This window comes from Hemiscyllium ocellatum, chromosome 29 (assembly GCF_020745735.1).
Source record: "Hemiscyllium ocellatum isolate sHemOce1 chromosome 29, sHemOce1.pat.X.cur, whole genome shotgun sequence".
NCBI lineage: Eukaryota > Metazoa > Chordata > Chondrichthyes > Orectolobiformes > Hemiscylliidae > Hemiscyllium > Hemiscyllium ocellatum.
Window position 1 is genome coordinate 24287068 of NC_083429.1, and position 14074 is coordinate 24301141.

General features: G+C 44.0%; 1 protein-coding gene across 9 annotated transcripts in view; it reads left to right on the plus strand.

Moving 5' to 3' along the window:
• The window catches only part of pknox2 (pbx/knotted 1 homeobox 2), a 439080-nt gene that overhangs the window by 256660 nt on the left and 168346 nt on the right, over positions 1-14074 (plus strand). For 7 of the 9 annotated variants that reach the window (XM_060847102.1, XM_060847099.1, XM_060847107.1 and 4 more), the window contains one exon: positions 891-975. The exons of the other annotated variants lie outside the window; for them this stretch is intronic. The gene's annotated coding sequence lies outside the window, so the exon portion shown is untranslated. The remainder of the gene's footprint in view (positions 1-890; positions 976-14074) is intronic. 9 annotated transcript variants of the gene reach the window in all.

The following is a 14074-nucleotide window of genomic DNA, read 5'->3' on the forward strand; positions in this document are numbered from 1 at the left end:
TTTCTCTAAACATCTCTGAAACTTGTTCGTCTGAGCTAGGTTTACACCTGTTTATTGCCCTGCACTGTCTTACTGGAGAGACCATTCCAGATACAATTTCACATATTCATTTTAATCACTTGGATAAATGGAAAATACTGCAGATGCTGAAAATCTGAATCGAATACAGAGAATGCTGGAGAAACTCAGCAGGTCTGGCAGCCTCTGTGGTCAAGTAAAGATAACCTTTTGAGTCCAATATGACTCTTCTTTGGAGCTGCTGTTCTATGGAGCTGACTTCAGTTCTGAAGAAGGGAATTAAAGAAATGTTGACTCCGTTTCCCTCTCCACAGATCCTCCCTACTAATCATACTCACTGTTCAGAGGCACGTGTGTGAGATGCCAGAGCTCAGCAGCTGCCCCCAATCCTGCAGCAGACTGCTTAACAGCAACCTCACATACAAAGTGCTGGAGAAACTCAGCAGGTCTGGCAGCATCTGTGGAGAGGGAAACAGAGTCAACGTTTCTTTAATTCCCTTCTTCAGAACTGAAGTCAGCTCCATAGAACAGCAGCTCCAAAGAAGAGTCATATTGGACTCCAAAGGTTATCTTTATTTGACCACAGAGGCTGCCAGACCTGCTGAGTTTCTCCAGCACTTTGTATGTGAGGTTGCTGTTAAGCAGTCTGCTGCAGGATTGGGGGCAGCTGCTGAGCTCTGGCATCTCACACACATGCCTCTGAACAGTGACTATGATTAGTAGGGAGGATCCTGCCTGGTGGTTTTATTCCTTCCCTACCCTACACAATCAGCAGGTACTGAGACCAAATGTAACATCCCATTTGATAGTTGCCTTGCAGTGTGAAGGGAAAGGCTGAGTTATTTCTAACTTGAGTAATGGGTGTTTTCCAGGGTCTGCTGCCGTGTGATGCTGTGAGCTCAGTCATTGGCTTGGACCTTCAGAAGATATTTGCAGATACCAGGCTCCCAAATATCGGTGAGTTAAGGGTTGGATTGCGCCTCTAGATTGTACGTTTTGTGGAGTGGGGCACATTCAGCCCCAGCTCTGCCTTACTTTATTACCACTTGTATGTTGTGTGAAGTTGAACAGAGAATCAGAATCAGGAGAGAGGAGTCGCTCTTGACCAAGCCTGACACTTCCTGGGGATCAGCCACTGTGATGCTGGTCAGAGGATAGGCCCAGTACCTACCCCCGCTTTCCCAACAGCAGAGTCCTCACTCCCCCAGAAGGGTACCCAGTGACCCAGCAGGATTGTGCTTGCTGTCCCAGTATGAGCTGAAAATGTGTTGCTGGAAAAGTGCAGCAGGTTAGGCAGCATCCAAGGAGCAGGAGAATCGACGTTTCGGGCATGAGCCCTTCTTCAGGAAGTCCCAGTATGAGTACCTGCTCTCCCAGCAGGACAGTATCCACTTTCCTAGCAGGAGAGTGTCCGCTCCCCCCCCCCCCCCCCCCCCCCCAGCAAGACAATACCTGTTCCATTAGCAAGACAGTACCAGCCCTCCCAGCAAGACAGTGCCTGATCTCACAGCAGGACATTATCCACTTTCCCAGCAGGAGATTAACCACTTGTCCCAGCAGGACAGTATCAACTGTCCCAGCAAGACAGTGGGCAAGGCATCTGAGATTGTGCTACAAATTTCTAAATTAAAAAAAGTATGCAAAAAGAACCTTCTTGGAAACAGTGAGAAGCACCTGCACCCACTGTTCACCCAGCTGTGAAATGCAGTCACCTTCTGAACTTATTTTAATCTGACTCAGTAAGTAGTTTCCTTTTAATTCTTCGGGTTGCCTTCACTCACTAGGTGAGTTTGGAGCTATCTAGCTGTGTGCTCAGATCAAAAGAAATCTTTCAAAATCAAATATGTCTGCCTCTGTTCTCCACACATCACCAGCTCCTCTCCCTACTTGGAATGGACTGTTGACTCTATTAGAATTGCTGAAGAATGCTGAGGAAACAAAGGACAGGGCAAGGGAAGAGAAAGAAAATGCGGCACAGTTGCTCAGTGGCTAGCACTGCAGCCTCACAACGCTGGGATCCGGGTTCAATTCCAGCCTCAGATGACTATCTGTGTGAAGTTTGCACATTCACCCTGAGTCTGAGTAGGTTTCCTCCAGGTGCTCCGGTTTCCTCCCACAATCCAAAGATGTGCAGGTCAGGTGGATAGGCCATGCTAGATTGCCCATAGTTGCTGTGGTACTGTTCGTCGAGCTAGGAATTTGGGTTGCAGATGTTTCGTCCCCTGTCTAGGTGACATCCTCAGTGCTTGGGAGCCTCCTGTGAAGCGCTTCTGTGGTGTTACCTCTGGCATTTATAGTGGTTTGTCTCTGCCGCTTCCGGTTGTCAGTTCCAGCTGTCCGCTGCAGTGGCCGGTATATTGGGTCAAGGTCGATGTGTTTGTTGATAGAATCTGTGGATGAGTGCCATGCCTCTAGGAATTCCCTGGCTGTTCTCTGTTTGGCTTGTCCTATAATTGTCGTGTTGTCCCAGTCGAACTCATGTTGCTTGTCATCTGCATGATTTGTTACTAAGAATAGTTGGTTGTGTCATTTCGTGGCTAGTTGGTGTTCATGGATAGGATCATTAGTTGTCTTCCTGTTTGTCCTATGTAGTCCACTATAAATGCCGGAGGAAACAACACAGAAGCGCTTCACAGGAGGATCCCAAGCACTGCGGATATCACCTAGACAGGGGACGAAATGTCAGCAACACAAATTCCCAGCTCGGCGAACAGAACCACAACAATGGGCACCCGAGCTACAAATCTTCTCCCAAACTTTGATTGCCCATAGTGTTAGGTGCATGAGTCGGAGGGAGATGGGTCTGAGTGGGTTACTCTTTGGAGGGTCGGTGTGGACTTGTTGGGCCAAACGGCCCGTTTCCGCACTAATCTAATCTAAAATATTGAACAGGTAAATCCTGCTTTTTCTGGGACTTCTCTGATGGTTTTCTGATCATTGCAAGCTGCAGCTCTGGCTGTGTTCAGGAATACTTGACGTAGTCACTTGTTGCATTTCAATGTAACTCTTTGACTGTCATGTGATCTTCAATATGGATTTCGTTGCAATTATTAATGTTCAGAATTGTTGAGTAACTGCATTTCCCCATCCTCTCCAAATGTGAATTGCCCCCTGCCAGCCAGCATTGGTTCTGTGGTAAAAGAATTGAATGCAAAAATTCAAAAGGGTGGGGACATTTTATTTGGTGGGGGCTAGGTGTCAATGATCTCCTAAACCTGCAATGGGTGGGCGGGAGTCACACACCAATTGTCAGGCTCAAATGCCTGTCACTTTGGTTCCCATTCCTGCACAGGCATTAGTGCTTTCTGACTGTGCAGATATGTCACCTGTTTGATCACTGTACTGTAGGGTGTCATGAGCCTTCAGAGGCCCGGGGTAGCTACATCCTGGTGAAATCAGCTCCTGACCGAGCATCCTTCAAGAACCAGATAAGGTATTAAAACATGCTTCCCTTCTTGGTCATGCTTTTGACCCTCTCAGGGATTGCTTCTTTCCCAATTCAGTCACCAAATGCCCCTCCCCCTCCCATTCCACTCCCAACTAGACTTTCCCCTTTCACAGCAAGGGCCACAGTTACTTCATACAAATCTGATCAACAATATTGCTTTGCACGGATTGATGGGAGGGAGACTCCAGTCCCAGTATTCGGTAGATCTCACCGGTCCAGACGCAAAAATCCAGGTCTGTGTATCTGTAGAGGCTTAACTACAACATGAAATATATTCTGCATTCTATAATAACCTGGACAAGCCTTAAAATTTTCAGCGTTCAATGTGATCAGTTTTTTTCTAAGTGCCTGATCTCCTTGTGACATTGCACCTGGAAAGTCATTTACCAAATCCACAGTCTGGCTGGATTGGAAAGGGTGTGTTTGCCAACGTATTAAGAATCTAGGTCAGCTTTATACTGATGTGTGCACCATGTGTGCTGCAAGTGCACTCACAGTTAATCATGAACAATGTGCTACATCTTGTATTCTTTTTGTAGGATTACTTACAACATAAACTAAGATGAGCATTTCTTGTAAAATTCCTTCACAGTATATAAAATGGCATTAAGAAGCAATGTATTTTTTCTGAAAAAAAAGCCCTTATAAGTCATCTGTTACTGATAGTTTAATAAGTGTCATTCCGGAACCTTCTTAGGGAATGGGGCATTGATGGTGTTCCTGCTGGCTTTAATATAGGTGTATGTGAGTCACAGGAACGGATCTAAAATACTGTGGGGACCAGCTGGAGCAAGAATTTAATTTATGATCCTGATTAACCTGATAAACTAAGAATAAGGGGATGTTGATTATTCTGGAGTTAACTAGTGTGCCCTACATTGTTTATGTAGACGCGTATTGTGCATCATTATATTTGGAGTTTAATTCCCTGGCAGATAGCTGCCCCACAATTTGTACTTCAAATTTGACTTCTACCTTTTCATTTTTAATAGATCACAAATCGATCAACTCAAATCCTCCATTAGATACTAATTTTTACTCCTCCTTGATGTCTCTAACCCTATTGTTCTTTCCCTTTTTCTGGGTGCTGTGACTTTGAATCTAATCACCAGCTTACTGAATCCAAATTTCAGCCGTTCTGGCGCAGTAAGAGCACCCCGGCTTTAGCCCAGAAGTTCAGCGTCCCAAGTCCTACCTTCACCAGACACATTTTAGAACATATCCAAGCAGAGAGGTTGGAAATACTCATTGAATCCAAATTCCCTCTCAAAGCTGGCAACTTGTGAAATTAGGTTGTCTATTTTTCTCACTATGCTGGTCTCACTATGTTATTGTCTGGGATCACTCAGGAGCCATGATTGGTTGAGATCCAGGGCATCACAAATGCCTTGTGAATCATTACCCCTGCGAGGGGAGAAGAATGTACAAAGAAGACGAAGAGCTATGGAGATTAAGACTGTTTCTAAAAGAAAACCCCAGTCCCACACTGACAGACAACTCAATAAATGAACATTTCTCTGATTAAGACATGGAAAGCCTGTAAGAAACTGCTACTATGAGAAGAGACTGAGTTAATTAGAAAGCAGTTATTAGATAACAAAGATTGTCAGGTAAAGAAAAGCTAAGGCAAGTGAGGTACTGTGAAGGTTTAGGATTCTTATAAAGAAACATTAGGGGACCATGTGATGAATTTTGGGGTCAACACAGTGTTGACTTAGAGCTGAGGAGGAGAGGGCTGGCATTTTCAGCACAAGGAATAAAAGAGAAAACTTTGAGGAGTCTTGGCTAGAGTCAAATGACACAGTCAAGAAAGGTGACAGCTTGAGACTTGGATGTCCTTTTATATCTCTACTGGAGCTGTTTCCTTCCAAACCCCCTCATCCATGAGGTTGTGGTGGCCATGACCTTGAATCCTTGATTGGTTGACAATAGATGCATTCATTAGGGCAACATTGATGTCCAGGAAATTCCTTGAACATGATGTTCTGCGCCTCGAGGGTCCACTGCACACTGTTCTGCTTTGAAAAGCGAACAGTTGATATGGTGTTGCTTGTAACTTTGATGCTCATAATGTGGGCAGGAGCTGAGGCAAGCCCTGGCCTTGCTGCCTCTGAATGAAGATGTATCATAGGTGTGAATCAATTCCAGGGTTAGCAAAACACAACCACAATACCGTAGCAATTGCTGCCGGGAACAAGTTCTCTACATCCAGAAGAGAAAGGGACTGGCTCAAAGTTGTCAAACTAAATCCCATGGACACACTGTCTAATGTATATTGGCTGCTCCTTGATTTGAGGATGATCTACTCAGGGTTGTGAAGCGGGTCTAGTTTGCCTCAAACCACCAGGGTCTCAACGTTGTTAAGGTGGAGATTGATCGATTGACAGAAACAAGAAGAATATTCTCTTGGCCAGTTTAACCAGTGAAACAGCTTCACAACTCAGCTGACCAACTTGCTAATAGGAAGTCTTGCCAAACGTCTTGAAGGTGCTAAATAAAAACTGAAAGAACTGCAGATGCTGGAAATCAGAAACGAAAGCTGGAAATTCCTGGAAAAGCTCAGCTGGTCTAGCAGCATCTGTGAAGAGAAATCAGAGTTAACATTTTGGATCAAGTGACCCTTCCTCAGAACTGATGGCAACTGGGGAAATGTCAGTTTATGTGCAGAGGATAGGGTAGGGTGAGGGGGTAAAGAGTAAACAATAGGTAGAGATAGAGCCCAAAGAGAGAAGAGCAGTTGAACAAACAAAGAAGTGGATAATGATGTGACCAGGAGAGTGAAAAGCTATTAATGGAGACTGTTGGTGGTGAGCAGTGGGTTGTGTGTAATAGCAGACTGTGTGATAAAAAGACTTGATGTGTGGGGGTTGGGCTAAGGACATGGGAGAGCTCAAGCCCTAAAGTTATTGAACTCAATATTGAGTCCAGAGGGCTACAGGGGCCCCAAGCAGAAAATGAGGTACTGTTCTTCCAGCATCCACTGAGTTTTGCTGGAACTCTGCAGCAAACCTGAGAACCGAGATGTTGGCCAGGGAATAGGAGTTACGTGGCAGGCAACTGGAAGCTTAAGGTGTTTTTTGCAGACAGAACAGAGATGTTCTGTGAAGCGATCTCACTGCCTGTGCTTCGTTTCCCCAAAGTAGACAAGATCACATGGTGAGCGGCAAATGCAGTAGACTAGATTGAGTGAAGAGCAGGTAAAGCGCTTTTGTGTGTTTGGTCCCTTGGATATCGAGGAGGGAGGACAGGTGTGACAGAAGGTGCCGTGAGGCTGTGGGTGGTGCTGTGAGTGAAGGAAGAATGGAACAAGGTGTCCCAGAGGAAATAATCCTTGTGGAAGGCTGACAAGGGTATATGTGTCTGGTGGAGAAAGTGAGGACTGCAGATGCTGGAGATCAGAGCTGAAAATGTGTTGCTGGAAAAGCACAGCAGGTCAGGCAGCATCCAAGGAACAGGAGTTTCGGGCATAAGCCTTTCTATATGTGTCTGGTGGTAACATGTCGCTGGAGGAGGTGGAATTGGAGGTTACTGACTCTCTGGATGTGACTGTTGGTCTGATGGTAGGTGGGGACAAGACGGAGTTGAGACTGTGGTGCTGGAGAAGCACAGCAGATCAGGTAGCATCTGAGAAGCAGGAAAATTGATGTTTCGAGCCAGAAACGTCAATTTTCCTATTCCTCAGATGTTTCCTGCCTGCTGTGTTTTTCCAGCAACATACTCTCAACTCTGATCTCCAGCATCTGTAGACTTCACTGTCTCTGAGGATAAGGGGGCGCCTCTTGCTGCTGCAGGAGAGAAGAGAGAGGGTGAGGGCTGAAGTGCAGGAGATAGGAAGAGAGAAGTTCTGTGGGGAAGGAGAAGGCAGAAACATTGGGTCTGCTCGGGCAGTCCTGTTGGTGGGCTTTGGAAATCCACATCGGACGATGCCAACTTTAACAAGGGCCTTCCAAAATGTCCACCTTCTTCCTCAACTGAGGTTTCCCCAGCACCATTGTTGACATAGCCCTTAACTGGGTCTGACCTATCTCCCAAACTGTGGCTGTCACTTCCTCTCTTCCTTTCTGCAACAGCGATAGGCTCCTCCTTGTCGTCACCTACCATCCCACCAGCAATGGTAAATATGGAGTTATGGGGACAGGCTGGCGGTTGTGAGAGTGTGATGCTCTTCAGAGGGTCAGTGCCAATTTGATAGTCCAAATGACCTCTTTCCGCTTTGTAGGGATTCTATGAATTCTTCGATGATTTTTATAACTTAATAATGCACCAACACAGCGAGTTAACATGATTTCGAGCCTGGCATTGTTAATGTATCAAGGGAGAAGTTGCTTTATCTACAGCACCATGAAAGGATGAGAATATGTTGAAATTGCTTCAACTTGTGGCTCCTTTCCAGCAAAAAAGAAACTTGAAACATATAACCCTACTTCTGTGGGTAATTAAACATTTCAGTGCATCCTTGGGTTTATTCAATCCTCAGGACACTGTAACTCTCACTTATGTAGCTGAGCAATCTCAAAGATACATTTTCTTTGGACTGTAATGGATTGCTAATGGGAATTCTAATAAACAATGTATGCACCAGGACTGTGAAAAGATTTTCCAAACATTGGTGGCAAGATTTTGCATAAGGAATGTTAGCAGACCCCATGTGAATCCCTGGTATTTGTCCTAACCAGCCTGAATGTAGATTGAACAAAGACACTTACTTCCCAGAAAAATGATCCACACTAATGAGGATCGAACAGGAAGAGAACATCCAGCTGGTTGCAGCTGTTGGGTCATGAAGTCACTAAACTGGATTAGACAGGAAGCACTTGGAACCACAAGGGAATGAGGCAAAGATCTAGTTGATTTTATCAGTGAATTAGCTTGCTGTGCAGATAATATTCAGCACAAATTTGTAATTGTAGATGTGCCCACAAAGGTGCTTTAGAGGGGGGGTGTGACAGCCTTGTGATTTTAGATTAGATTCCATACAGTGTGGAAACAGGCCCTTCGGCCCAACAAGTCCACACCAACCCTCCGAAGAATAATCCACCCATTTCCTTCTGACTAATGTCACCTAACACTATGGGCAATTTAGCATAGCCAATTCACCTAACCTGCACTTCTTTGGATTGTGGGAGGAAACCAGAGCACCTGGAGGAAACACACGCAGACACCGGGAGAATGTGCAAACTCCACACACACAGTCACCCGAGGCTGGAATGGAACCTGGGACCCTGGTGCTGTGAGGCAGCAGTGCTAACCACTGAGCCACCGTGGATTGTGGATTGGACAAATCAACAGAGCAATCAAAGGAAAAACCTTAAAAAGAATGGCATGTCATCCTTCACTAGTGTTGCATGTCCTCACTACTGAATGAGGACAACTTCCTAACCAGCTTGACTAGAGCTTTAAACCAGTGGGATTATTTTCAAAATACTGTGATGCTTCTAAATTTGAACTCTGATACTTATGGTGAAGTGGCGGGAAGATGGGGCTCTGTAGAATTTGAGAAATCTAGAAATGCAAGGAACCCAGCTCCTATTGAATTTATTGTGACTCCTTCCCAGCTGGCTTCCAGGAAAAAGGAGCAACCGGCAGCTTATCGGCTGGTTTGAACAAGAGAGAAAGGAAGACGGGGATGCATTAGGCAGAACCCTTTGGTGGAATAGCACTGTGATGGATATGGGGATCTGAATGTTGGAGAGGGTATGGCGATGAGAATGATTTGAGGTTTGAGTGAGATGGTTTCTGATCACGAGCAAGGGAGCAAATTATTGAAGACTAATGAATATATTCCTCCTACTCTTTGTAGGAGAAGGTGAGAACTGCAGATGCTGGAGATCAGAGTCTAAGAGTGTGGCGCTGGAAAAGCACAGCAGGTCAGGCAGCATCTGAGGAGCAGGAGAGTCAATGTTTTGAACATAAGCTCTTCATTGGGAATGTCACTGAGAAATTGGAAGGGGATGAAAATTGTGGTTATCTTGCAGGGGAAAATTGTTAACAGAAAACCCAGCACTAACGAATATCAAATGACAATTTGCGGAAGCACGATCATCCCAGGATAGATGGGGAATGTCTCAAGTTAGTAGCTGCTTCCCCTGAGAAGATATCAGCTAACTGTAACATCTTGAGGAAGCTATCACAAGCAATGTACATGGATTGCTATGATATGGGCCCCTTTGCCAAAATATTGATTATGGAGAAATGCAACAGCTTGTTATTTGTAATCACCAAAAGAAGGGTAACGTTGAATTGTATGGGACTTTGCTGTGTGCCAATTAGCTGCTAGTGCTATCTACACACCAGTGAACCAATTTATAAACTATTAAAAATAGGTTATAAAAATATATATACTGTTGGGATCTTCTGCAAATATTATATAAATCTGGGTTGTTTTACTTATTATTTTCTTTCTTATTCTGATACCTAATCTACTTCTATTCCCTATTCTATTTTCTTCCCCTTCTACTAACTGAGCAGGACTTACACTTACATTTCATACCCTGTGCCATTGTCCATTCATGCTGCAAAATAGGGATCCACCTGCAGTAGAGCCTCTTTGCACCAAGTGGCTACTAAGAGCTGAGTGATGAGGGTAATATTCTTTACTAAACACTGAGCAGTCAGGAATGGGCAAGTGATAGGTGAGAAACATGCACTAGCTTGTTTTAACAGTGTCAGAAAAATTCTGTGGGGAACTGCTCTTTGTTACACCACCTGCTCATGAGACTTCAATGGGAATCTCCCCCCCACCCCCACCCCCACCCCCACCCCCACCCCCATCCCCATACCAAGACTGGTCAACTCAACTGAAAGCATTTCCCCAGCAAGAGTAGTCCACTGTTGGTATATCAAAGTCTTTCAAACTATCTGGGTTATCAAATATAATTTTATGTGGCTGTGACAGCTTTGGAATCCTAAAGGATGACTACGTGACATTTGCTTGGCTGGGAAAGTTGCAGGGTAAAAAATGAGGTCTGCAGATGCTGGAGATCACAGCTGCAAATGTGTTGCTGGTCAAAGCACAGCAGGCCAGGCAGCATCTCAGGAATAGAGAATTCGACGTTTCGAGCATAAGCCCTTCATCAGGAATAATATTATTCCTGATGAAGGGCTTATGCTCGAAACGTCGAATTCTCTATTCCTGAGATGCTGCCTGGCCTGCTGTGGGAAAGTTGCAGTTTTACAAATGATTCCCACAAGAGCAGACATTTGTGTACAGAGAGCAAGCTCAATGAGTACTTAATTTCTGCTCACCAGCAGAATGTACTGAGTTGCAATCAACTAATATAAATATGGAGCAACATTATTCCCCAGTACTCCCTCTTCTTTCATATCCTCTCCTTTGATGACTCCATCCTCACTTACAGGAAGAAGTGTCAGTTAACTCATGGACTTTTCTGTCACAGATTGAGACCATACAATGGTCTGCCCCCGAACGTCTCCAGGTCCCTGTCTGTACACTAGGGACTGTGTTTTCCTATCTATTGAGCTCCTTAATAATAATGTGTCCAGAGTGTGAGGGCTACTTCCTGGTTTGCTATGTCTGAAGCATCTGGACTTTAACTATGCCACCAGTGGTGTGAAGGTCAAGATCCCAGCAGCAGTCAAGACGGTGGGAAAAAGTTGCTGCAAGCCAGAGCAGATTAGAAGCCGTAAACCTCATTAATCAAAATACTTCAGCTGAAAATGAGACATTTCAGCCTCTGATTCCTTCATACATTCCTGTTTGCTGACTTGAATTGGTTAGTAGCCAAGATAATATCCTGATTTTGAAATTCTCACCCTTACATACTGTATCTCATTCCCTTCTCAATGTCTATCATCTCCTCCAGCTCCATACCCTCTGTGATATCTGCACTTTCTAATTCTGATCTCATGAGCATTCAGAATTTCAACCCTCCACCATGAGTGGTGGTTCCTTCTGTTGCCCAGGTCCCAGGCTCTGGAATTCCCTCACTACAACTCTCCACATTTCAATCGACTTTCATCCCTTTTAGATTCTCTTTAAAACCTACCATTTTCAGCAAACATTTGATCATCTCACCTAATGTCGTCTTATGTGACTCCATATCATGTTTTGTTTAATAATACTACTCTGAAGCAGTTTGCAACATTTTGCAATAATAGACATTACATAAATGAAGGTGTTAATTCTCTTTTGGAAATTAGATATGTACCTGATTAGGCATAGCTTTGAAAAAGGACCAAGTGAATGGGACTATTTGCTGGCTGTTTCATTTGCACGATGGACTGAATGGGCTTCATCTGTGTTGACTCCTGCCCACTCTACTGCTAAAGTAGATCTCTATCCACCCAAAAGCCTGTGGCTTCAAGAGAGGAGGGGAAGAAAAAAAGTTGGATGCAAGGAGAATGGAGTATTTGAAACAGGTCCACCAGACCTCTAACGAGTTCCCATTATCCGATGAGTATAGTTTTTAAATCCCTGAGGAGTTTTATTATTGATATATGGCGTCCCTGACATCCACTATTTGAAGAAGATATGTAGGAAGTTATGACAATAATACATGTGACTAATAGAGATGGCTTGTTGAGGTATTTTTAAGTTTAATTGGACCAGGTTAATTTGGACTGCTGACAAGTATTGACTGATGCAATCCTGAAACCTGGTTGCCACTCTTTTGTAATGATATTTGGGCAGTTTTGCCGGAGACCTGTGCATTCCAGGCGCACTTAGACTTCACTGTAGATTTTCCTAATCCAGGAGTTGTAAATCATTTTCCAGGATCAGTATATGTCTGTGGTTGTTTCCAGTTCCGACTCAATGACCCAGTCACGAGTCCTCTGGGATTTCTCTGTGTCATGTCTGCAGTGTCGTTTTCAGCATTCTTTAGTTGTTTCATTCTATATTTGAGGGTGCTTTTATTTCACTGTCCTGACCACCAGAGGTCCAGGAAAAAAATTCCTTGGATAGCCTCCAGTGGCTCATCCAGTTAGCTGGGCTAAAGATGAGTGTCAGGCAGACCATGTGACTGTGCTCACAGCCCACTTCAAACATGTCCTGACCTAGAAGTCCTGCAGGAATGTTGTTCATCTGAACTGATGCTATAGCAGTCAACTATGAGAGCCTAATGGTGCTAAGGCTAATCACAGTTATCCTGAAATTATCCTTGTTGGAAAAAGCTAATTGAATCAAACTGAACACCTTTCTTTTCTGTATGGTTCAATTTCCTAAAGCACTTATTATCTGAAATGTCAGGCTGAACTTCTGTTTAATTTTTTTTTAAATAACTTGTTGATGTACCAATTTCAATAAGGCTGGAGCATATCTCTATCTGTCCACCTCCTGGTTCAAGGAGTTTCCTCCTCACTGTGCACTAAGCCTTGTTTAACAGAATGTGGTCCCATTGCTTTGTCCACTCGGAGCATTGCACTATCTTTATTATCAGTGGATTTAATGTCTTCTAAAGATGCCCTGTCTGTCAGTAATTTTAATGAAAGGAGATTACCTGGTGATGTGCATTATCAAGTTGAATGGGTTTAGTGTTTTAAAAATTCAAGACTGAACCTGCAAGGGGAAAGTGACTGTTCTATCCACTGGGATTACGATGTGGTGTGCAGTGGGAGGTGGGTTCATTTGCTAAGGTTCTGTTCCCAGCATGGCTGGAGTGGAAGCTAGATCCTCCTGGAGTGAGCTCTACCATTTGGTTTCACTTTCACACTTGCTTCTCATGTCCCTTCACTGAGACACCAAAACTCTCAGCCTTAATGTCCATAACCCACTGCAGTTGATTGTTTCTTATTCTGGGACTGTTATCTGTTCTAGATTCTGCAGCTGAGAGAGACCATCTTTGTGTCTGTCCTGTCCAGCCCCTTTAGCATTTCATTTCAATGTGATCACCTCTTCTCATTCTGAACCTCAGACAGCATGGGCCCAATTTATTCAGCCTCTCAAGAGGTCAACCCTGTCATCCTAGGAACCTGTCTAGTGAAGCTTTAATGTAACTGCTGCCAATGCAGGCATGGCTTTTCTTAAACATGGGCACCACCTGGCACAAAATACTCCAGGTCTCACCAAAGCCCTGCTTAATTTCAACAAGATTTTCTTATTCTTGTCCTGTAATCCTTTAGAATAAAGGAGAACATGCTATTTGCCTGCTTTATTGTTTGCTGTACCTGCATGGTAACTTTGTATTCCTGGTATAAGTACAGGTAAGTTCTTCTGGACATCAAGATCAGAAGATTCACCCTCTTTAGACAGATTTTCTGCATTTCTGATAGTACCAAAATGAATACCCTCAAACTTTACCTATTATTCTCCGTCTGCTGCTTTATTACCTATATATTTGGACGACATCTCTATGTCTCTGCAGCTCCTTTGTGTCCTCTATACAGCTTATATTTCCCACTTTGTATCATCAATAAACTTAGATATATTACTCTCTGTCTCTTTGTTTGAATCATTTAATGTAGATTGTAATTCACTTGCACCACTCAGGACACAGTCACAATATGCCAACTTGATGAAAGCTCTCTGCTTTCTGTGCATCATGCAATCTTGTATCCAGTGCTTCACCTCCACCTCCAAGAGCCTTTATTCTGCATAGTATCCCATTGTACAGCACCTTCTCAGATACCTTTGGGAAAACCAAGTTAACT